The sequence below is a fragment of the Danio rerio genome, chromosome 9 (genome assembly GCF_049306965.1).
Source record: "Danio rerio strain Tuebingen ecotype United States chromosome 9, GRCz12tu, whole genome shotgun sequence".
NCBI classification, from domain to species: Eukaryota; Metazoa; Chordata; class Actinopteri; order Cypriniformes; family Danionidae; genus Danio; species Danio rerio.
Window position 1 is genome coordinate 58,216,686 of NC_133184.1, and position 23,684 is coordinate 58,240,369.

General features: G+C 41.7%; 1 long non-coding RNA gene across 1 annotated transcript in view; it reads right to left on the minus strand.

Annotated features, from left to right (window-relative positions):
• Positions 1 to 4,107: 4,107 nt before the first annotated feature.
• LOC141376245 (uncharacterized) overlaps positions 4,108 to 23,684 on the minus strand; it is a 124,254-nt gene continuing 104,677 nt past the window's right edge. Inside the window, exons 7-10 of the long non-coding RNA XR_012385726.1 lie at positions 23,230 to 23,483; positions 20,220 to 20,502; positions 8,921 to 9,252; positions 4,108 to 6,901 (exon numbers count right to left, since the gene is read on the minus strand). This is a non-coding gene — a long non-coding RNA (uncharacterized lncRNA). The remainder of the gene's footprint in view (positions 6,902 to 8,920; positions 9,253 to 20,219; positions 20,503 to 23,229; positions 23,484 to 23,684) is intronic.

The window sequence follows — 23,684 nt, forward strand, 5'->3', positions numbered from 1 at the left end:
ATGTACTTAAACACACTAAAATGAGTTGAAACAACACAATGCTTGAGATTGTTTTTGGGACAGCTAAAATTTGTCATGTTGAGTCCACTTAAATGTGTCAACTTAATGGATTTATGTTGGGACAACCTGAAGGAACTGAGTGTGCATTTTGGACAGTGTATGTGAGTTAAGGGTGAGTTGCATGTAATTATGCAGAATTAATTGTGAATAGGGCGGCACGGTGGTGCAGTTGGTAGCATAATCACCTCACAGCAAGAAGGTCACTGATTCAAGTCTTGGCTGGGTCAGTTGTTTCTGTGTGGAGTTTGCATGTTCTCCCCGTGTTGGCGTGGGTTTCCTCCGGGTTCTCCAGTTTCCCCCACAGTCCAAACACATGCGCTATAGGGGAACTGATGGACTAAATTGGCCGTAGTGCATGAGTGTGTGTGTGTGTGTGAATGAGTGTGTTGGGCATGTTCTGGGGCTTGGGGGCGACATTCAAATTCAAAACCGCCCAATCTGGCAACACTGCTCATTTGTCACAAATTACGTGACATCACCCGGACGGAGAAGATAGGCCTGAACCAATCGTGTGGATCGAGTACGCCTCTGTTAATATTAGGAAGTTAAATAAATATATTGATGCTCTTTCAGAGTCAAACACTTTGGACAACACATGAACAAAATTTAAGACCTCGTAAAAACTCGATGAAGACTTTTTAAGAGCCTTAATTTTCTCATAATTGATTTAACAACAAGACCTTGCATTCACCCTTTCATCAGTTCCCCTATAGCGCATGTGTTTGGACTGTGGGGGAACCCGGAGCACCCGGAGGAAACCCACACCAACACGAGGAGAACATGCAAACTCCACACAGAAACACCAACTGACCCAGCCGAGACTCAAACCAGCAACCTTCTTGCTTTAAGGCCGCAGTGCAACACCACTGCGCCACCGCGTCATTCCAATTTACAGTATATAAAGCATCAGATGAAAGTTATCTCCTGCTGTTATTGTGCAGTCCTGATGCGAGTGTGTTCACGTGTCATCGAATGTGTGTGTGGTCTGTCTTTCATGTTCAGATCATGAGTGAGATGTTTATAAAACCTCAAACCCTCAAGATCACATTAAACACATCCACAGAGCAAACCCCTGAGAGACGCTGAGTGTGTGTGTGCTTGTGTGTGTGTGTCTGTTTCACTCGTGAGGATCAACAGAGATCAATGATGGCCAGTAAAGCAGCATACACGTCCCAGCATCCTCTGGGAGACAGAGAGCGGCCGTATAAAGCAGTAACAGAGTCTGTGCTTCACTGAAGAGCGTCGCTGTAAACAAACGTTCAAGAAGAACCTGTGAGTGAAGCTCAGGAAAACACACACCTGCGTCACGTTTCACTGCAGGACTGAAGGAAAACACACACACATTCCAAGACTGAGGGGAAGATACACTCACACATGCAAAGACTGAAAGAAAAACACACACACACACACACACACACACACACACACACACACACACACTCCAAGACTTAAGGGAAACTGAAAACACAAACACACACACACACACACACACTTATTATGGCGCTATTCATTTTCCCCATATTTCAGTCTTTTAAAATGAACGCTTTTTGGGTTTCCGTCTCAATTGTAAAATGAGATGTTTGTAATCAAAACGTAATCAAACAAATGAAACATCTGATGATCCATTAACTTTTCATTGAATTTTAAAAATAAAATATAATAATCAATTCAATAATTTATTACAAATTTTATTAGAAACAGTTTAGTCTTGTGTGTGTGTGTGTGTGTGTGTGTGTGTGTGTGTGTGTGTGAATATTTTTAATTATGTAGCGTGTTTTGTTCTTCTAGATATCAAAATTTAAAATATCAATATATTTATATTATTATACATACAGTGCATCTGGAGAGTATTGATAGCTCTTTATTTTTTCCGTTTTCCACATGTGTTTCTGTCACAGCCTTATACCAAAATGGATTAAACTCATTGATTTCCTCAACATTCTACACACAATCCCCCATAATGACAATGTGGAGAAAGAGTTGTTGTTGCAGATTTATTAAAAATAAAAGCTGTAAGATCAGATGTGCATCAGTATTCAAAGCCTTTGCTGTGATGATGCTCCTTTGTCAGTGATTACAGCCTCAAGTCTTGAATATGATGCCACAAGCTCTGCACAGCTGTCTTTGGGGATTTCTGCCTGTTCCTCTTTGCAGTTCCTCTCAAGCTCTATCAGGTTGGATGGGAAGTGACGGTGTTCAGCCATTGTCAGATCTCTCCAGAGATGCTCAATAGGATTTAGGTCTGGGCTCTGGCTGGGCCACTCAAGCACATTCACCGAGTTGTTGTTGTGGCGCTGCATTGATATGTTGGTGGTGTGCTTTGGGTCATTGTCCTGCTGGAAGATGAAGCGTCGCCCCAGTCTGAGGTGGAGAGCACTCTTGTGCAGGTCTTCATTCAGGATGTCTCTGTACATCGCTGCATTCATCTTTCCCTCTATCCTGACTAGTCTTCCAGTTCCTGCTGCTGAAACACATCCCCACAGCATGATGCCAACACCACCATGCTTCACTGTAGGGATGCTGTTAGCCTGCTGATGAGCGCCGCCTGCTGTTCTCCAAACGTAACGCCTGGCGTTCACTCCAAACAGTTCAGTTTGAGTCTCATCAGAGCAGAGAGTTTAGTTACTGATGCTCTGAGAGTCCTTCAGATGGTGAACTCCAGGCGGGGAGTGTCTTCCGTCTGCCCGCTCTACCATACAGATGCCTGATTGGTGGATTGCTGCACAGATGGTTGTCCTTCTGTAAGCTTCTCCTCTCTCCTCACAGAAGAGCGCTGGAGCTCAGACAGAGTGACCATCGGGTTATTGATCACCTCCCTGACTGAGGCCCTTCTCCCCCGATCACTCGGCTTTGATAGCCGGCCAGCTCTAGGAAGAGTCCTGGGGCCTCATGTATTAACGCTGCGTACACACAAAAGCTTTGCGTACGCCAGGTTTCACGCTCAGAATCTCTCACGTTTGGATTTACTAATGATGAACTGAATGTGAGAATGGGCGTTGTTCCACGCCAACTTCATGTCTGGCGTACGCACATTTCTTGTTCGTGTCTGTTTTATTTCCATTGGCGACTCCTAGAGGCAGTTGTGTTAAACTGCACTCTACAAAGTGTCTGAGCCTTGCAATGGCAGCTGTATGAGATGGGTTCATCTAGCAGGTATATAAGGTTTCCATACCATACAGTTGACCAGCCGAACATTAAAGCACAATTTGCAGCGGTCGCCTGTTTTCTCAGTGTAATCGGAGCAATCTACTGCACGCAAATTGCTATAAAGACACTATCTGAAGATGAATTTGCTTACGTGAATCAGAAACATTTCCAATCAATAAATGTGCAAATAAAATATGATGCACACATTATTAATGATTCCTACTTGTCTTTCTCGTGATAAATAGTAGGCAAAATCTGATATGTAGCGGGGGAAAAAAAGAATGAGTTCATCAGACGCTGGATTTGAACCGAGTTCATGCACAAACCTGTCAAAACATGGTACCATGCGTTTTACGAGCTACGCCACTCACAGCTAAAACACTCAACAGTGTTAACCGCATCAGCTAAACTCTCCCACTCTATTTTTTTTCTTTTGTTGTTAATTCCGGAGGACAAACTTGCAAATAACACCGCTTTTCTCCGGTCTACCTCTAAAAGCAGCACCTCCAATTCACATTCTGTTCAAAGTTTCTCTTCTTGCTTGCTTTTAATATCACTTTTTCGTTGGGTTTTGCCAAAGTAGAGTCATTAGCATATTCATACGGGGAGGAGGTAGGGAGGGGTTTTACGCTCGTGCATGTTGAGCTCAGTTTCACGTTCATTCAGATGTACAAAGAATATGCGTGAGATTTGGCGTACGCAGTGTTTCATACATCTGAATTTTTTTACGCAATGTTTTAGTATAAATTCAACACAAGTCTTCATACATGAGGCCCCTGGTAATTAAACATCTTCCACTTACGGATGATGGAGGCCGCTGTGCTCACTGGAACTTTCAGAGCAGCAGAAATGTTTCTGTAACCTTCCCCAGCCTTCCCATTCCTTTGTCTTCATGCTTGGTTTGTGCTTTGACATGCACTGTTGACCCTGGGCCCTTATCTAGACAGGTGTAGCCTTTTCAGATCAGCTGAATTGAGCACAGGTGAACTCCAATGAAGCTGCTGAAACATCTCCAGAATGATCAGTGGAGACAGAATGAACCTGAGCTCAATCTAGAGCTTCACGCCAAACGCTGAATATGATGTACATCTGATTTTGCAGATTTTTTATCTTCAATAAATTTGCAACAATTTCAAAAGAGATCCTGCAAAGAGGAATGGGCAGAAATCCTAAAAGACAGCTGTGCAGAGTTTGTGCATCATATTCAGAAAGACTTGAGGCTGTAATCACTGACAAAGGAGCTTCAACAGAGTATTGAGCGAAGCCTGTGAACACTGATGTACATCTGATTTTACATTTTATTTATATTTAATAAATCTGCAACAAAAACTCTTTCTTCTCATTGTCATTATGGGAGATTGTGTGTAGAATGTTGAGGAAATCAATCAGTTTAATCCATTTTGGAACAAGACTGTAACATAAACAAATGTGGAAAAGTCAAGCGCTGTCAATACTTTACACATGCACTGTATATATAAGATTTCAAAGTTATTATCAAAACTTTAATCAAATAAAAAACCATTGACAATTTCAAATGTAACTAAATAAAACAAATAAAGTAGCTAAAATAGCTAAAATAAACTCAACAGTAATATAATTCACTATTTGACATTTGTGTTTCAATAGTTGATCATCCCTAAACTCTCATTCATTTTGAGCTCGATCTTCTTGAGCATGTAATATGTTTAATTTGATTAAGTATAAAGGCACTACTGTATACACATGCTGTATTCATATTTGACAATTAAAATGAATAGTTTTGCATGGCAGAAATATTCTGGATGAAACACATCATCAAATTTAATATCAAAATTGTAATTAATTTAAGTCAGAAAACATTTGACAATTTAATTAACAATTTAAAATGTGAGCTAATAATTTAAAATACTTAAAAATACAAAATTACAATAGAAATCGACTTTGAGAAATAGTTCCCACTGATCAACAGTGATATATTTCACAACTGAACGTACAAATCTGTGGCCTTGTGTTTCAGTAGTAAACATTAAATCCTACATTAATGTTCATTACTTCTGATCTCAACGTCTTGTTTTATTTGATTGAGTGTAAAGGCACACCTGTATAAACACTGTCATGCTGTATTAATATTATACCATTCAAATCAAACTTTATGAAGAGTTGCTCGAAAGCAGTTTGGGAACCAAACCTAAGAAAGCCTGCATGTTTTCCTCCAGATTCGGCAGTGAAATATGAGGCTGTTTTCGTGAGCTTCTATGTTCACTACATTCACCTGCTCTCATTCTGTGCTATTGACAACATCCGCAGCTGTGCTTTTCATTCAGACCGACCGAAGGGAATGAGGTGAGGACCCACATCAACAAATACTGCAGTAATTCATAGTAGACACTATAGTGTTTTTGAACCATACTATAGTAAAGTGTATTATACTGTATATATTAGAGTACTCGTTTTTATTGACTGCTCCAGCACACAGCAACTGATCAACTGTAGTAAATACTGTAGTATACTTTAGTTTTTACTACAATAACTGTAGTGTATTGTGCTTTAATATGTCCTATCACTGTAGAAAACTACAGCATTGGCTCATTTGTTTATATTACTGTAGTTATTGTGTTACTATAGCAACTGTAGAATCACCACAATAAATTACTATAGCCGTGTTACCATAGCAACTTTAAAATTGATCGTTGATTGAATAATTTTTGTATTACCATAACTAAAGTATCACCACAGCAGATCAATTACTATAGTTGTTGTGCTACCATGGCAACTGTAGAATTACCACAGATCATTTACTATAGCTTTTGAGTAACCATAGAAACTATAGAATCACCACAACAGATCAATTACTATAGTTCTTGTGTTACCATAGCAACTCTAGAATCATCCCAGCACATCAATTACTCCAGTTGTTGTGTTTCCATAGCAACTATAGAACCATTCAACATATCAATTCATATACTTTTTGTGTTACCATAGCAACTATAGAATCAATCAACAGATCAATTACTACAGTTGTTGTTTTACCATAGCAACTATAGAATCAATCAACAGATCAGTTCATATACTTGTTGTGTTACCATAGCAACTATAGAATCAATTACTAGTTGCCGTGTTACCATAGCAACTACACAATCAATCAACAGATCAATTAATACAGTTGCCATGTTACCATAGCAACTATAGAAGCAATCAACAGATCAACTCATATACTTGTTGTGTTACCATAGCAACAAGAATCAATCAACAGATCAACTCATATACTTGTTGTGTTACCATAGCAACTATATAATCACCCCAACAGATTAATTAACAATCATTGCCGTTTTACCATAGCAGCTGTAGAATCACAGTACTTTACTCTAGTATGGTTCATAACACTGCAGTATGTGCTATAACTGACTCTAGTGTTTTCTTGATGTGAGGATGAAGCAGCGCACTGAAGGAATGGTTTCTTGGCTCCGGGTCTGCTGATCTGTGAGGCCGATGGCAGTGGAGGAGCTGGTCTGGATCAGGAGCTTGTTTTTGACTGTGGGATGTGCTTCAGAAACTCTCCACGAAGCTGCCGGGGAACAGTCCCGTCCGGCCGGTGCGCTGAAGCGTCCCTTTATACCAGCCGTCCTCTCGCTTCTTGTGCACGAACACGATGTCTCCTTCCTTCAGTTCAATCTCTGCTTCGCTCTGCGGCGGGTAGGAGACCACCACACGATACCTGACAGATGAAAACACTGGATTATAAACAAAGTCAAATTAAAGAAACTTTCAAGCACTTTCCAGGTGATGTTTTAGCAAGTGTTGCAAATTACTTACTTACAAACGTACAGATTTATTTTCATTTGATAGGGCGCAGGTGAAAAACGACAATGCTGCAAGGATTTAATTCTATACAAGGGCAAAGACATTTATGTTCTTTTATTTAAACAGTAATAATTATCATTACCTATATAGTAAGATAAATGATTATGAAAGCAACCCAATCGCATTTTCAAGCAGGTTCCAGCACTTCATCCAAGCACTTTAGAATAATAGAGTAATAAAGACAGCCGTGTTAAATCAAATGTCCACAAGAGGGCGCCACAGATGAACACAAATCAGCAGCTGATGCCCTACTTCTACTATCTACAGTGCAGTAGAACAGTGCATAATGCGATTTGGGACGCACATATGGTAATAAATGGCCAATAGATTTTATAGCACTCTTATATGGCTGTTTACACACTTCTCTATCCAAACAGCTTCCAGGAGTTCTGCATGATAGGTGCCCATTAAAGAAGTGACTATAATTAGTTTACTCTGATTTGATGCAAAGATGATGTAATACATATATAAATACATATAAATGTTCATATGTTGGGCGACATGGTGGCTCAGTGGTGTTGCACTGTGGCCTCACAGCCAGAAGGTCACTAGTTCAAGTCCCGGCAGGGTCAGTTGGTGTTTCTGTGTGGAGTTTGCATGTTCTCCCCGTGTTGGTGTGGGTTTCCTCCGGGTGCTTGGTTTCCCCCACAGTCCAAACACATGCGCTATAGGGGAACTGATCAACTAAACTGGCTGTAGTGTATGAGTGTGTGGGTGTTAATAAGTGCATATGGTTGTTTCCCAGTTCTGGGTTGTGGCTGTATTATGGAGCTAATAATATGCCCAAAAATCTGAATATAAGTTGTGTTAATTAAAATTACTGACAATTGTTATTTATTAAATCTGAATTTTAATATGCCTTTAAAAATTGTTTTGAATTTGAAATTCTTATTTTGAATTGGAAATTCTTAATTTAAATATTGAACTTTTGATATTTAAGACAACTGAATTTTTAAGGCAGATTTTTTTTATTATTCTGAAGTCCTATTTGCATGCAGATTTCTTCATTAAATTATATAAGGCGCTATTTGTTACAATATTCTAGGGTACATCATAGCATATAGTGTAGTACTTTAGGGAAACTTTAATGATATGTTTGCCAAACGCCCACTATAAACCCTGAAATGCTGTCTCTTTTAAACCTCATCTATTCACATCTAAGATGTCATATTTAACCTTACATTTATCTTTATTTAAATAATCAGATTTTTCCATATATTTAAAAATATTACATTATTTTTTTCTAAAATTACTTCAAACCAAAATGTCCAGTGGGTGGCGCCAAATCTCTCTCATTGTCCCTGAATTGTTCACTCAGATTGGTTGGACTCGGCTCATTTATAAATGAATTAAGTGACTCACTATGAATGACTGGCTCAGAGATTTCTTGTTAACCTCATTTGTTAAGTGCTTAAAACTTTGTTTCAACTGGTAACAACATAAGAGGTGTTAAAAGTCTATATTGTTGTGAATAGAGTCATAATGCTAGTTTTATGTAGCCTTCCCTATACCTAGACCCACTAGCCTCAATCACCGTTGGGTTTGTAATGTTGTAAACGAATCTGACTTTTAGAAATGTAAAGGATGTGACTCGACACCCACGCCAACACTGGGAGAACATGCAAACTCCACACAGAAACACCAACTGACCCAGCCGAGGCTTGAACCAGGGAAATTCTTGCTGTGAGGCCACAGTGCGACACCACTGAGCCATCATGCCGTCGTCCAGTTGACATCTTAACTTACATTAGTTCTGATCAAAACCACCAAAAATCCATAAACGTTCAACTTTAAACCATTTAAATGTGTTTATGAAAGATTTACGAACAGCATATTATATATGTGAGTGTATACGTTTATAGTATTTGCTCACCTCTCTCTGGATAAAGGCTTGGGTTCGGGCCGGATGGCGAGCGGCGAGGAGGAGCAGGCCTGACGCGCAGGAGGAGAAACAGAGAAGTTCAGATCCAGAGATCCAGATTTGCGGTGCAGCGGCTCCAGACCCGCGGCCCCCTGCAGGTCACTCTCGATAGGGCAGGAGCCGGCGCGGCCCTGGGCTCCCACTGACCGCAGATCCGCAGACAGCACTGCCGGCACACAGGACTCATGTGTGTGTGTGGGCGAGCCGGACGGAGGAGAGCGGGACTTCTTCTTAGCTGCGGCTCCAGACAGCAGCTTCAGGAGCCCACTGCTGCGCTTCTCCTTCTGCACACACACACAATACACACACACACACACACACAAGTCCAAATCGGAAACAGGTGGGGCAGTATGGAAACGCAAATCAAAAAGAAAGTAGTGACTTTTGATGTACTTTGACTTGTATTTCAGTGCAGACATTATTACCATGTCCCTCATGATTATTACTGTTTTTTTCTCCTCTAAATAAACACATACTTCAGTTTTGGATCTTGCAACCCACTCTAGAAATAGTTTAGGGCAGTAATCAGGTAAACTGCTGAATAAGGATGTGATGTGAAACAGAGGGAGGTCACATAATGATTTGGCACAAATGCAGCAGCAGGACAGCTCTAGTCTTTTATGAGCAGAGATGGGTCGAGGATCGCCTGTTTGAGCACAGACACGAGAGAAAATGAGTGAAGTGTGTGAACACAATGCTCCTCAGAGAAAGAGAGGAAGACATGTGGATATTTCACCTTCAACAGTGCAGAACTATTAAAGAGCTCCTATTATGGGTTTTTGAAAATTCCCCTCCATGTAGTGTGTAACACAGCTCTAACCGTACGTTCACACCGAAAGCGGGGAGAGCGTCAAAGTAGCCGGAAGTCATTCAATTTCAATGAGAGCCAGCGGCGATAAGCGGCGAGGAGTAGCGCGGCGCGTCCTCGCCGGCGTGAGCGTCGAGGAGAGTTGAAATGAAGTCAACTTTATGGTAATGAGCTATGACGCGGTTCGGCGGCAAGCAATCAGAATGAAGACGTCCATCGCTTGATAGCAGTTCAGAGAACACAGACCTGTGAACTTTGGTTCCGACCACAGTTGTTCCCAAGGGTTTGATTATTGCGGTCGCCGGATTTCCAATTATTTCTAAATTTTTCCTACAGGAACATACATTAAATAAGTTACTGGCGAGTTACTGATGTTCATTAATGTTATATAAATTTATCTTAAAAAAGCGGGAATCTCACGCGATGTGACAGTACAAAACAGTACTGCTGCTTCAGGATATTTCAGACATATGGACACATATTGGATAAATAGAGCAAAGCCACACCACACGCAACTTGATCTTCCATTGTTGTATGAATTTGATAAGAAGTGCGCAACATTTTCACGCTAGAAACATGTGTTATGCAGGAATGTAACTGATATGCTGCAACGGCTCCTTTAAATAAGAGATCAATGTAGCGAGTTTTGACGCTCTCGCCGCAGGAGCTGAAGGCAGAGAGCGTTGTCGCCAGGGCGGCCAGAGCGACCTTGGACGCTCTCGCCGCTTTCGGTGTGAACGTACAGTAAGTGAAGTGAAGTATCCAGCTAAGGCTAAAATCTGTAAGAGTACAGTGTTAAAACTGTTGATTCATCTATAAAAGAGTCGACTCATAGTGCTTCAAACGAGTCGCCTTGATACCGAGTCATTAGGTTTTTCGCCATGACGTGACAAAAAAGTTATGCACGTGCACGCGCAAACCTGGGAGATTTCAAACCTGAGGCCCCGCCCTCTGACATAGAAACCCAGACACACACGCACCCAAACAAACATGCCGGTCGATTGAAGTCACACTGCAGATGGATATATTGAGTCTCTACCCAAAGATGAAACCTCAGCATTATAGCCAAGCAGTTGGAAACTACTGGAAACTTCTGCAAACTACATGCTACAAAGAATACTTCATCAGCGTTTGTTAAAGGAAGGATCAGTAAAGAGTAACTTACTAATGGACATGTCAGGATAGGTTTCTTCCTCCATTTCTCAAGTGTAAGTACGTGCGGTTAAAGTTGTCTCGTTGACTCTAGCTTGCAAATGTATTTAGTTGTGATTTGTTACTTGTAACCGCGTGTACTGTATCAGGTTAACTCGCTATATTCTCTTATCGCGTGCAAAGTCATGTTAAAAACGCGACGCGTACTGCTTTGTTTACGGAGCTCCGTGGACGAGGGTAGTGTGTGTGTGCTTGCGCTGTCGTCCGGAGGTATGTGTTTGTGTGTGTGCGAGTGCGCGTTGTCGCCCGGAGGTCTGTGTGTGTTTTTGTGTTTGTGTGCGCGGACGATGGCAATGTGTGTGTGTGTGTGTGTTTGTGTCTGTGAAAAGAGCAGAGTGAGACAAGCTTGGATATCTCCTCGACAGTTTTTGGAGTTTTTGCTCAATAAAATAGTTAATCGTCCATCAACTGTATTTACATTGACCCACTGGCTGCTAAAATCCACGCCTACACTATCGAGCGTTTATGAACTGTGATAACTCTTATATTGCTGATTAGCTGTTGGGCATTTCACTCTCTGACTGAAGGCAGTCGACCAATCGCAACAGACTGTCATTGGTCCAATCAGCGCAGATTAGCTTCGCGCTAAGGAGGGGTTTGGGAACAAATGAATCACTGGACGATTCATACAGGAGTCGCTGGGATAATTAGGTAAAAATAAATGCAGATTATAAGACCATGAAAGTGTTTTTTGACCTTGCATGCATATTAGACTGTTGCTGGAGACCCTTACAACCAAGATATGACCCTATTTCATGTATAATATGGGCTCTTTAAAGATCGAAGGAATCTGGAGGAGTTTCAGTGCGTAAAGGACACGAGCGCAAGCCTCAGCTGAACAACCGTGACCTCCGACCCCTCAGGGGGCGCTGCATCAAGAGTCCTCATTCATCTATAAGCCAGATCAGCACACGGGCTCAGGACTCAAACCTTTGTCAAGCACCACGATACAGAGTCACATCCACAAACGCCAGTCATCACTGCACTGTGCCAAGAGGAAGCCCTATGTTAACAGTGTCCAGAAGCACCACTGACTACTCTGGGTTCGGAGGTATCTGGGATGGAGCATCACACAGTGAAGAAGTGTACTGTGCTCAGATGAAGCAGTGTTTCAGGTGTTTTGGGGGAAAATGGACGTCATGTGCTCTGGACTAAAGAAGAAAAGGATCATCCAGACTGTCACCAGCAGCAAGTCCAGAAGCACGGCTCTGTCATGGTCTGGGGTTGTGTCAGTGCCCTTGCCAAAGGTAACCTGCTCTTCTGTGATGCTCCATTAATGCTGAAAAGTACAACCCCAAATCAGACACATGCAGTGAGGTCCATGAATATTTGGAGAAAATTCTATCATATCGGCTCTATACACAACACAATGGATCTGAAATGAAAGGCCTGGCAGAGCACCAGCAGGGATGAAACCCAGCGTCTGCTGATGCCTATATGTTCCAGACTTCAGGCTGTAATTGACTGCAAAGGATTTAAACCAAGTATTAAAAAGTGAAAGTTTGAGTTCTGATTATTATTCTGCCCACTTACGTTTGGACCCTTAACAAGTGGGAAGCACATATGCAGACTGCTGTAATTCCTACATCGTTCACCGGATTTGTTTCTAAATACCCTCAAATTAAAGCTGACAGTCTGCAGATGAAGCACATATTGGGCATTTCATTCATTGTGATGGTATACAGAGCCAAACATGGCAGAATTGTGTCCATGTCCCAATATTTATTGACCTAACGGTACATTTAAAGACACAAGCACACACACAGACAGACAGAAATGCGTGCACACCAACACATATATGCATACACACAAGACACACTTAAAGAAACACACAAGACAAACACATGCACAGATAGACAAACACACCCAATCACACACACACACACACACACACACACACACACACACACACACACACACACACACGTTTGTTTCTGTGAAAAGTGGGGACATTGCATAGGTTTCCATTCATTTTATACAGCCCAAACCGTATATTATATTGCCCTCACCCCACCCCAACCCTAAACCCAACCATCACAGGAGACTGTGTGCAGCTTTACTCTGATTAAACTCATTCTGTAGGATTTATAAGCATCTTGAGAAATGAGGACGTCACCAATATCCTCATATTTCACCTCCTTTTTTTAGTACCCGTGTCATACCCATGTCATTATACAGATTTGTGTCCTGATATGTCACAAAAAAACCCGTACACACACATGTACACACACACGTACACACCAAAGCACACACACAAACACATACACACACAGGGTTATTATCTCACAGGACCAACACAAAACATCTAAAGAAGAAACCATCGACATTTAGAAATTAATATTCTGCCAGATACACAAAACAAATACAATGACTTGCCTAATTACCCTAACTTTACCCTAATTACCCTAGTGAAGCCTTTACATGTCACTTTAAGCTGAACACTAGTGTCTTGAAGAATATCTAGTCTAATATTATTTACTGCCATCATGGCAAAGATAAAATAAATCAGTTATTAGAGATGAGTTTTTAACACTGTTATGATTGGAAATGTGTTGGAGATGTGTTGCTCTCTGTTAAACAGAAACTGTGGAAAATATCTAAAGGAATTAAACTTGATCAGGAGGGCTGATCATTCTGACTGCATTTCGTCATATTGCAGAGCTCCAGTGTAAAGCCGAGGTGTGTGTGGGCCGATGATGAAAAACGAGAGAGATTTGGTGCATCTGAGTAATGCGTCTGTGTGACACACACACATGCTGTATGTGGGAGGAGACGCTTTATCTGGGGAACTCATTCTGGCTCTGATGGATCTGAGCCACACTAAACACTGTCAACAGAGCTCAGAGTATCATGCAGACCCAAAACTGGCCACTAGGAGGCGTCTGAGATCCAGAATCATCCCTGATCTTCTGTCATCTGAAGCTCATCAAAAGAAGAGCTTCATTCTCAACACGTTCCTGCACTAATGAGGCGACTCGTCTGCTGCAGAAACACGAGGAACACACTGAGATAAATAAACCACAGCTCCACTAACAGAGCTCATCTCTAGAGTCAGCCAGAGATCAACAGACACCCCATTATCTGAACACAACTCATAGATCTCGTATACTCACTAGTCAACAGATGAGCTTGTCTACTTACTAGCCACTTACTAGCGCGTCAACTTGTTTACTCAGTCAAAACCTATCTACTCCTTAGTCAACAAGTCAAATCAGTACTCACTAGTCAATTTCTCAAATTGCCTACACATTAGTCTACATGTCCACTTGTCTACTCACTAGTCAACAAGTCAGCTTGTCTATAAACTAGTCAACATGTTAGTGTGTCTACTGACTAGTCAACAGGTTAGCTTGTCTACTCACTAGTCAACATGTCAACTTGTATACTCACTAGTCAACAAATGAGCTTGTCTACTTACTAGCCACTTATTAGCGTGTCAACTTGTTTACTCAGTCAAAACTATCTACTCCTTAGTCAACAAGTCAAATCAGTACTCACTAGTCAATTTCTCAAATTGCCTACACATTAGTCTACATGTCCACTTGTCTACTCACTAGTCAACAGGTCAGCTTGTCTATACACTAGTCAACATGTTAGTGTGTCTACTGACTAGTCAGAAGGTTAGCTTGTCCACTCACTAGTCAACATGTCAACTTGTCTACTCACTAGTCAACAGGTCAACTTGTTTACTTACTAGCCAGCATGTCAAATTGTCTGATCACTAGTCAACACCTCAACTTATCAACACACTATTCAATAGATAAACTCATCAACTCATTTATTAACAGGTCAGCTTGTCTACTTAATAGTCAACATGTCAGGTCAATACTTACTAGTCAACAGGTCAGCTTGTCTACTTAATAGTCAACATGTCAGGTCAATACTTACTAGTCAACAGGTCAGCTTGTCTACTTAATAGTCAACAGGTCAGGTCAATACTTACTAGTCAACAGGTCAGCTCGTCTACTCACTAGTCAACAGGTCAGCTTGTCTACTTAATAGTCAACATGTCAGGTCAATACTTACTAGTCAACAGGTCAGCTTGTCTACTTAATAGTCAACATGTCAGGTCAATACTTACTAGTCAACAGGTCAGCTTGTCTACTCACTAGTCAACAGGTCAACTTGTTTACTTACTAGCCAGCATGTCAAATTGTCTGATCACTAGTCAACATCTCAACCTATCAACACACTATTCAATAGATAAACTCATCAACTCATTTATTAACAGGTCAGCTTGACTACTCACTAGTCAACTTGTCTACTCACTACTAGTCACCTTGTCTACTCACTACAAGTCAACTTGTCTACGTACTAGTCAACATGTCAAATTGTCTACTCACTATTTAAAAGGTCATCTTGTCTACTTACTAGTCAATATGTCAACCAAAGGACTCTTAGTAGTTAGTAGTTAAAAGGTAAATTTGTTTACTCACTTGTCTACTAGTTAGTAAACATATGCTCACTAGTTAACAAGTCACCTTGTTTACCCGCTGGTCAACAGATCAGTTTATCAACACATTAGTCAACATGTAAGCTTACCTACTCATAAATCACAGGTCAAATCATTGCTCAACTAGTCAACTACTCAACCAACTTGTCAAATCTCTAGTTAATAAGTCAACTTGTCTACTCAATAGCCATCAGATAAACCTATCTACCTACAAGTCAGCAGGTGAACTTATCTACTCACTAGTCAAAAGCTCAGCTTGTCAACTCACTATAGTCACCATGTTGACTACTTACTAGTCAACAGGTCAGCTTGTTTGCACACTAGTCAACAGGCCAGCTTATCCACTCACTAGTCAACAGGTCAGCTTCTCTACTCACTAGTCAACAGGTCAGCTTATCCACTCACTAGTCAACAGGTCAGCTTCTCCACTCACTAGTTAATAGGTCAGCTTCTCCACTCACTAGTCAACAGGTCAGCTTATCCACTCACTAGTCAACAGGTCAGCTTATCCACTCACTAGTCAACAGGTCAGCTTATCCACTCACTAGTCAACAGGTCAGCTTATCCACTCACTAGTCAACAGGTCAGCTTATCCACTCACTAGTCAACAGGTCAGCTTCTCCACTCACTAGTCAACAGGTCAGCTTATCCACTCACTAGTCAACAGGTCAGCTTATCCACTCACTAGTCAACAGGTCAGCTTATCCACTCACTAGTCAACAGGTCAGCTTATCCACTCACTAGTCAACAGGTCAGCTTATCCACTCACTAGTCAACAGGTCAGCTTATCCACTCACTAGTCAACAGGTCAGCTTATCCACTCACTAGTCAACAGGTCAGCTTATCCAATCACTAGTCAACAGGTCAGCTGATTCACTCACTATTCAACAGGTCAGCTTGTCTACTCACTATTCAACAGGTCAGCTTGTCTACTTAGTAGTCAACAGGTCAACTCATCTACTCACTATTCAACAGGTCAGCTTGTCAACTCATTAGTCAACAGGTCAACTCATCTACTCACTATTCAACAGGTCAGCTTGTCTACTTAGTAGTCAACAGGTCAACTCATCTACTCACTATTCAACAGGTCAGCTTGTCAACTCATTAGTCAACAGGTCAACTCATCTACTCACTAGTCAACAGGTCAGCTTGTCAACTCATTAGTCAACAGGTCAACTCATCTACTCACTAGTCAACAGGTCAGCTTGTCAACTCATTAGTCAACAGGTCAACTCGTCTACTCACTAGTCAACAGGTCAGCTTGTCAACTCATTAGTCAACAGGTCAACTCATCTACTCACTAGTCAACAGGTCAGCTTGTCAACTCATTAGTCAACAGGTCAACTCGTCTACTCACTAGTTAACAGGTCAGCTTATACACTCACTAGTCAACAGGTCAGCTTGTCTACTTACTAGTCAACAGGTCAACTCGTTTACTCACTAGTCAACAGGTCAGCTTGTCTACTTAGTAGTCAACAGGTCAACTCATCTACTCACTAGTCAACAGGTCAGCTTGTCAACTCATTAGTCAACAGGGCAACTCGTCTACTCACTAGTTAACAGGTCAACTTATACACTCACTAGTCAACAGGTCAGCTTGTCAACTCATTAGTCAACAGGTCAACTCGTCTACTCACTAGTCAACAGGTCAGCTTGTCAACTCATTAGTCAACAGGTCAACTCGTCTACTCACTAGTTAACAGGTCAGCTTATACACTCACTAGTCAACAGGTCAGCTTGTCTACTCACTAGTCAACAGGTCAGCTTGTCAACTCATTAGTCAACAGGTCAACTCGTCTACTCACTAGTCAACAGGTCAGCTTGTCAACTCATTAGTCAACAGGTCAACTCGTCTACTCACTAGTTAACAGGTCAGCTTATACACTCACTAGTCAACAGGTCAGCTTGTCTACTCACTAGTCAACAGGTCAACTCGTCTACTCACTAGTTAACAGGTCAGCTTGTCTACCTAATAGTCAACAGGTCAAGTCAATACTCACTAGTCAACAAGTCAGCTTGTCCACTCACTAGTCAATAGTTCAGCTTGTCTACTCACTAGTCAATAGTTCAGCTTGTCTACTCACTAGTCAACAGGTCAGCTTCTCCACTCACTAGTCAACAGGTCAGCTTCTCCACTCACTAGTCAACATGTCAGCTTATCCACTCACTAGTCAACAGGTCAGCTTCTCCACTCACTAGTTAACAGGTCAGCTTCTCCACTCACTAGTCAACATGTCAGCTTATCCACTCACTAGTCAACATGTCAGCTTACCTCATAAATCAACAAGTCAAATCAATAGTAAACAGGTCAGCTGGTCTTCTCTCAAGTCAATAGGTAAGGTTGTGTACTCGCTAATCAAACTGCTCAACAGCTGTGTGCAGTGCTCACTTAACAGGGTACTGACTCTTAAATCTATTTTCTTAAACTCAAACTATTTTAGGCTGCAGATTCCACAAACGTTGTGCTAATTAGTGAAGATTCTAATCAATAAGAAAATGTGTGAGAAGATATTTTTAGGTCTCAGTTTTATTTCTGATGGTGTGAGAGAGTTCATTAACAGCCCTTCATCACCACACTGATCTCACATCTGAACACACTTCACTCCTGATCAACACTGCGAACACCTTCACACCTGACGACACAAACACTGCTGACTGAAACAGCACTATTACACTCAGAGAAACTGATGCAGCGCCTACAGTTTACTCTACAGTTTGATCAGCTTCAGCTTTAGATTTTCTGTTTACTTGTTTTTATCTATCTACTCACTAGACAACAAGTCACATCATCACTCACTAGTCAACAGGCCAGCTTGTCTACTCAATAGTCAATATGTCACCATGTCTACTCACTAGTCATCAGGTCAAATAATCTACTCACTAGTCAACAGGTCAGCTTGTCTACTTAGTAGTCAACAGGTCAACTCGTCTACTCACTAGTCAACAGGTCAGCTTGTCAACTCACTAGTCAACAGGTCAGCTTGTCTTCACTACTCAACAGGTCAGATTGTCTACTCACTAGTCAACAGGTCAATTGAATACTTACTAGTCAGCAGGTCAGCTTGTCTACTTAATAGTCAACAGGTCAGCTTGTCTACCTAATAGTCAACAGGTCAAGTCAATACTCACTAGTCAACAAGTCAGCTTGTCCACTCACTAGTCAACAGGTTAACTCGTCTACTCACTAGTCAACAAATCAGCTTGTCCACTCACTAGTCAACAGTTCAGCTTGTCTACTCACTAGTCAACAGGTCAGCTTGTCTACTCCCTAGTTAACAGGTCAGCTTCTCCACTCACTAGTCAACCGGTCAGCTTGTCTACTCATTAGTCAACAGGTCTACTTGTTAACTCACTAGTCAACAGGTCAACTCGTCTTCTCGCTAGTGAACAGGTCAACTCGTCTACTCACTAGTCAGCAGGTCAACTCGTCTAATCCCTAGTGAACAAGTCAACTCGACTACTCACTAGTCAGCAGGTCAACTTGTCTAATCACTAGTGAACAAGTCAACTCGTCTACTCACTAGTCAGCAGGTCAACTCGTCTACTCACTAGTTAGCAGGTCAACTCGTCTAATCCCTAGTGAACAAGTCAACTCGTCTACTCACTAGTCAGCAGGTCAACTCGTCTACTCACTAGTGAACAGGTCAACTCGTCTACTCACTAGTCAGCAGGTCAACTTGTCTAATCACTAGTGAACAAGTCAACTCGCCTACTCACTAGTCAGCAGGACAACTCGTCTACTCACTAGTGAACAGGTCAACTTGTCTAATCACTAGTGAACAAGTCAACTCGCCTACTCACTAGTCAGCAGGTCAACTCGTCTACTCACTAGTCAGCAGGTCAACTCGTCTAATCACTAGTGAACAAGTCAACTTGTTTACTCACTAGTTAGCAGGTCAACTCGTCTACTCACTAGTCAGCAGGTCAACTCGTCTAATCACTAGTGAACAAGTCAACTCGTCTACTCACTAGTCAGCAGGTCAACTCGTCTACTCACTAGTCAGCAGGTCAACTCGTCTAATCACTAGTGAACAAGTCAACTCGTTTACTCACTAGTTAGCAGGTCAACTCGTCTAATCACTAGTGAACAAGTCAACTCGTCTACTCACTAGTCAGCAGGTCAACTCGTCTACTCACTAGTGAACAGGTCAACTCGTCTACTCACTAGTTAGCAGGTCAACTCGTCTAATCACTAGTGAACAAGTCAACTCGTTTACTCACTAGTTAGCAGGTCAACTTGTCTACTCACTAGTGAACAAGTCAACTCGACTACTCACTAGTCAGCAGGTCAACTTGTCTACTCACTAGTGAACAGGTCAACTCGTCTACTCACTAGTCAGCAGGTCAACTCGTCTAATCACAAGTGAACAGGTCAACTCGTCTACTCACTAGTCAGCAGGTCAACTCGTCTACTCACTAGTGAACAAGTCAACTCGTCTACTCACTAGTCAGCAGGTCAACTCGTCTAATCACTAGTGAACAAGTCAACTCGTCTACTTACTAGTCAGCAGGTCAACTCGTCTAATCACTAGTGAACAAGTCAACTCGTCTACTTACTAGTCAGCAGGTCAACTCGTCTAATCACTAGTGAACAAGTCAACTCGTCTACTTACTAGTCAGCAGGTCAACTCGTCTAATCACTAGTGAACAAGTCAACTCGTCCACTCATTAGTGAACAGGTCAGCTTGTTGTCTTCTGTTTGTATGTTCAGTGTATTCTCTGTTTATTTCCTGGTAAATGTTTTGCATCAGTAGTAAGTGTGTGATCAGTGCCCTGACCTTCTCCTTGTTGAGTCCTGCAGAGGCTGTGCTGCTGTGAGCCGGTGATGTGTTCTGGAGAGCGTCTCCTCCTCCGCTCAGCTGACCCGCAGTGCTGTTTGCTGGAGTAACACTGGAGCTCAGAGGCAGCAGGGGACACAGCGCAGACTGGGGGCCCGCAGACTGAGGGACCGCCACCATGGACAGGGGCCGCGCCGGGGATCGGGACGGGCTGCTCTGGCGCCGTAGCGGGGACACACACACACGCTCTGGGCTGCTGCTGCTGCTGCTGCTCCGCGGAGGACTGTGGACTGACAAACACTCACCATCAACAACACTGTTAACACATGCACTCTTCTCACATTTGCATGTGTGTGTCTGAGCATGTGTGTGTGAGCGTGTGCGTGTGTGTGTTCTGCAGAGCTGGAGTGTGCCATCAGTGTGTTCAGAGTGTCACACGAGCGAGTAATGCATGTCGGTGATCTCATTGACAGTGTGTGACGGTGTGTGTTCTGTGGTTTTGCGTCGCTCCTCAGAGTTCAAGATCTGCAGCGAATGCAACCCGGCAATTACTGCCAGCGCAGAGCATTCATTACAGCAGACAGCTGATCTGAGCTGATCTGAGCTGTAAAACGCTTTAACACGCTGCTTTAGCACGCTAATGCTCCACTCGCTAACACTCACACACACCGATCTGAGATGATAGAAGACAGAGAGTCACTCTAACACACTTTAGCTGCGCAGAGCTACCACACACACACACACACACACACACTCATGTGTGCATGAGGGAGAAATAATGCTAAAACCATCACGATGAGCAAATGCATGCAGTATGGAGTGTTACTGAATGCAGCGCTCTAATAATTTTATCTAATATTATTTTAAATTTGTTTAAAAATATATTTTAAATTAAACATTTTAGCAAATTTGTATATATATTTTCGTGTGTTCTGGTTGTTTTTAGTATTTTGTGATTAATGTTTTTATTTTATTTATTTCTTTTCTGTTTTATTATTACTTTTTATGTTTATTATTTAAAATTTTTTTTTTTTTTTTCCACAGATTTATTTTAAAATTTCTGCACCGTATATATTTAATATTTTCAGTTGTGTGTGTATCGTCAAGTTAAATCAGTGATTTTCTATTCACTAGTCAACATGTCCACTCACTAGTCAACATTTCTAATTACTAGTTAACTTGTCTACTCACTAGTCAACATGTCAACTTGTCTACCTACTAGTCAGCAGGTGAACTCATCTACTCACTAGTCAAAAGCTCAGCTTGTCTACTCACTAATCGACAGGTCAAAACATTACTCAATAGTCAACAGGTCAACTTGTCTACTCACTAGTCAACATCTCTACTCACTAATTAACTTGTCTACTCACTATTCAACATATCTACTCAATAGTTAACATATATATTCATTAGTCTACTCATACTAGTCAGCAGGTGAACTCATCTACTCACTAGTCAAAAGCTCAGCTTGTCAACTCACTAGTCAACAGGTCAACTTATCGACTTACTAGTTATTAGGTAAACTTGTTTACTTACTTGTCTACTAACTAGTAAACAAGCAAACATATCTGTAAAGTAGTCAGCATGTCTATCACTTCTTAAAATGTCAAATTGTCTACCCACTAGTCAACATCTTTACTCACTAGTCAACGTGTCTACTCACTAGTCAACATATCTACTCATTAGTTAACTTGTCTACTCACTAGTCAAAATGTTAAATTGTCTACTCACTAGTCAACATCTCTATTCACTGGTCAACGTGTCCAGACTAGTCAACATTTTTACTCACTAGTCAACATGTCAACTTTTCTACCTACTAGTCAGCAGGTGAACTCATCTACTCACTAGTCAAAAGCTCAGCTTGTCAACTCACTAGTCACAGATCAACTTATCGACTCATTAGTTATTAGGTAAGCTTGTTAACTCACTTGTCTACTAACTAGTGAACAGGCAAACATATCTGTAAAGTAGTCAGCATGTCTATCACTTCTTAAAATGTCATATTGTCTACTCACTAGTCAACATCTTTACTCACTAGTCAACATCTCTACTCATTAGTTAACTTGTCTACTCACTAGTCAAAAAGTCAAATTGTCTACTCACACGTCAACATCTTTACTTACCAGTCAACGTGTCTACTCACTAGTCAACATCTCTACTCATTAGTTAACTTGTCTACTCACTAGTCAAAAAGTCAAATTATCTACTCACTAGTCAACATCTCTATTCACTAGTCAAAGTGTCCACAGACTAGTCAACATTTTTATAGTTAGCTTGTCTACTCACTAGTCAAGTCAACTTGTTTACTCACTAGTCAAAATGTCAACTTGTCTACCTACTAGTCAGCTGGTGAACTCATCTACTCACTAGTCAAAACTACTACTAACTACTCACTAATTGACAGGTCAAAACATTACTCAATAGTCAACAGGTCAACTTGTCTACTCACTAGTCAACATATCTACTCATTATTTAACATACCTACTCAAGTCTAGTCTACTCAATCTACTCAACGTATCTACTCATACTAGTAAGCAGGTGAACTCATCTACTCACTAGTAAAAAGCTTAGCTTGTCTACTCACTAGTCAACAGGTAAAAACATTACTCATTACCCACTACTGAACAGGTCAACTTGTCTACTCACTAGTCAACAGGTCAAAGCATTACTCAATAGTAACCAGGTCAATGTGTCTACTTACTAGTCAATATCTCTACTCAGTAGTTAACTTGTTTACTCACTAGTCAGCAGGTGAACTTATCTACTCACCAGTCAAAACCTCAGCTTGTCTACTCACTAGCCAACAGGTCAACTCACTTATCAACAGGTCAACTTGTCTACTTACGAGTCAATAAGTAGATTGATAGATGTAAGTGTGTGAACCGTGCCCTGACCTTCTCCTTGTTGAGTCCTGCAGATGCTGTGCTGCTGTGATTAAATATAAGGTTTAACATTTTCAGTTGTTGTGTGTATCGTCATGTTAGATCAGTAATGAGTGTGTGTCCCTCACCCATCTGCATGGCGGTGCGTGTCTGTCCGCTGCTCTGCGTGCTGCTGCTGCCGCACATGCGCAGGCAGTTCTTCAGGTGCAGCGCAGCCGGCTGCAGCTGCGGGGACGAAGGGCTGCTGAGGGGCGTGTTGGAGCTGGAGCGGGACGCAGACGCCAGCAGCACCGAACCAGAACCACCAGCGGAGCCCGGGGATCCAGGAGCCGATCCTGTTCCGGAGAGGCAGGAGCGCGTCTGAGCTACAGAGAATGGAGCCCTGCATACACACAAACACACCCACAAACACACACACACACACACACACACACACACACACACACACACACACACACACACACACACACACAGATTTGTTTTTGTGAACTGAGAGAACAGAATAGGTTTTTAATGTTATACTGTACATGCTGAGGCTGAATGATGAATGGACATGAGCGCTTGCCTACATATTAACTTTGCT